The following is a 3126-nucleotide window of genomic DNA, read 5'->3' as shown; positions in this document are numbered from 1 at the left end:
TACATATGTATATATATATACATATATATAATATATATATATACAATTATATATATACATATACATATATACATATATATACATACATATATATACTATATATACACATATATACATACATATATATACTATATATACACATATATAATACTATATATATACATATATATAATATATATATATGTATGTGTGGGTGTATGTGTATATGTGTGGGTGTATGTATGTGTAATATCAACAAGAATGTGGTAAAATTCCGCCTTGGGTTTAGTTATTGGAAGAATTTTTACTTCATTAAGCCTTTGGTAGAATGAGTTAATCCAGTACAGTGGAATGATGAGTTGTGAGAGCTGGATAATCAGAGTCTGGTTTGTGTGGGGCTAACAAAAATATTCACCTAGAATTTCTTAAAAATACCCAATTTTAATAGAGTGTAGATGATCACATACACATTTTAATTCATTGTAATTAAATGACTGATAAACAGAAGTTCCCCTTTACAGCAATAAACAGCCATGTAGCCCAAATTACAGTTTTAATTCTGAAGGAAAATGATCTTACAAGGACTTCCAGATATGAAATGATAGCACAGTCTGAGATACTTGTGCACAACTGCTAATGCAGTTTCTGGATTTAGGGCCAATTAGTTTCAAGAGATAATACGTTGCTATTAATAGAATACATCTTTAAATCTTCTAAATCAACTTATATGCCCTGAAAAATGCCAGTGTTATATACAAACACCAACTAACAAAACAATACATCTGGAAGTTTTATAGATCTCTAGATTCATTTACTATAAGAATCATATTTTTCCTGAAGATAAATCCCATTACGTGTATGGAAACCAATTTGACAATAAATTATATGTAAAAAAAATTAAAAAATAAATCCCATGACATAAAACTATCTGACACCCCATAGTTGAGCATTATCTCTTTTAAAAAATCTTTTATTATGTGTTCAAATATCACTTTAATCAATGTTTGGATTTAGAGCCTATCTCATTTGATTACCAATTTCTATGATTTACCATAGCATATTAGTTATAAATATGTGTAACAAAAAATAAATGATGCAGTGTAAGTGGAAAATATTATTTATCAAGGTTAGTCTTATTTTATTTCACAGAGACAAAACAAAACAAAACAAAAAACCATATCATAGAACCCAGCTCTTCCTGAACTTTAATGTGCTTTGGAACACTTGGGGATTTTGTTAAAATACAGATTCTTACTCACCTGGTAAAAGGGTAGGGAAATTCTGAACTTCAGCCACCACCCAGATGATGCATTGCTGATGATCTCTGGATCACGCTTTACGAAGCAAGGATCTAAAAGATTCCAGTGTACCACAATGAGACACCACCTCACACCTGTCAGAACGGCTAAAATTAACAACAAAAGAAACAACAGATGTTGGTGAGGATGCAGAGAAAGGGAGCCAGCCCTCTTGCACTGTTGGTGGGAATGCAAACTGGTGCAGCCACTCTGGAGAACAGTAGGGAGATTCTTCAAAAAATTAAAAAATAGGACTATCCAACTACCCAGCAATTGCACTGCCAGTTATTTATCCAAAGAATACAAAAATGCTGATTCAAAGGGGCACATGCCCCAATGTTTATAGCAGTACTATCAACAATAGCCAAATTATGGAAAGAACCCAAATGTTGATCAACTGATGAATGGATAAAGAAGATGTGGTATGTATATATACAATAGAATAATACTTGCCAATCAAAAAGAATGAAATCGGGGCGCCTGGGTGGCGCAGTCGGTTAAGCGTCCGACTTCAGCCAGGTCACGATCTCGCGGTCCGTGAGTTCGAGCCCCGCGTCGGGCTCTGGGCTGATGGCTCAGAGCCTGGAGCCTGTTTCCGATTCTGTGTCTCCCTCTCTCTCTGCCCCTTCCCCGTTCATGCTCTGTCTCTCTCTGTCCCAAAAATAAATAATAAACGTTGAAAAAAAAATTTTTTAATAAAAAAAAAAAAGAATGAAATCTTGCATTTGCAACTACGTGGGTGGAACTAGAGGGTATTATGCTAAGGGAAATTAGTCAGTTAGAGAAAGACAAAATACATTATTTCACTCAAATGTGGAATTTAAGAAGCAAAAGATGAACATAGGGGAAAGGAAGGAAAAATAAGATAAAAACAGGGAGGCAAACATAAGTCTCAAACACAGAGAACAAACTGAGGCTTGCTGGAGGGATGTTGGGTGGGGGATAGGCTACATGGGTGATGGGCATTAAGGAGGGCACTTGTTGGGATGAGTACTGGGTATTATATGTAAGTGATGAATCACTCAGTTCTACTCCTGAAATTATTATTACACTATACATTAACTTGGATTTATTTTTTTAATTGAAGAGAAATAAAATATTCCAGTGTAAATGATTCTAAGTTTAAATTATGGCAATTTTATGTTCTATAAATAGAAGTATAGGATTGGTACTTAAAAGCACAAGAAAAATTTTCCTACCACATCAAAATTAGAATATGAGATTTAGTGTTTATCAACTTGATCTCCTTTGATCATTCACTCACAACATATTGCTGATTATATATTAGTGGTCTGTAATGTGAATAACTCTCACCGTCTTCTCCCAGTTGTTGTGACCCTTTTGGAGAATGGATTGATGTGGGGAAGCCACAAGTTCTTCTGCAAAGCAAACCCAGGAGTTAAGTCTGACCTCAGGACAGAGGCAGAAAAAAGCATGTCTCACTATGAAATTAAGTTTTTATAAAGATTTTATAGATGGACACAATTTCTTACTTTAATATCATTGTCTGCTTTCTCCAAAATCTGTCTTCTCTTATGATCATACCAAAACCTATCTCATTATCAATATTTTTAAAAAGGCTTTCACTTTATTGAGTCCTATATTCTCTACCTCATCCCAAGAAAAATAAAACCCTCAAGTCACTAATTTGCATTCTAGAATTCTAAGCTTTCTATCCCCTGCAAAAAATTACTTCCCATATACTTTGAAAACAGTATGTGTGTGGGGGGTGTGTGTGTGTGTGTGTCTGTCTGAGTGTCTCTGTGTCTGTGTATGTGTATGGAAAAAGTGTAATTTGTAGGAAAGAAAAGGATGCTTGTTATCTAAGCAAAGGATGTCTGTTTTCCTT

This window comes from Lynx canadensis, chromosome A2, assembly GCF_007474595.2.
Source record: "Lynx canadensis isolate LIC74 chromosome A2, mLynCan4.pri.v2, whole genome shotgun sequence".
Taxonomy (NCBI): domain Eukaryota; kingdom Metazoa; phylum Chordata; class Mammalia; order Carnivora; family Felidae; genus Lynx; species Lynx canadensis.
Note: the sequence above shows the minus strand (reverse complement) of the source record.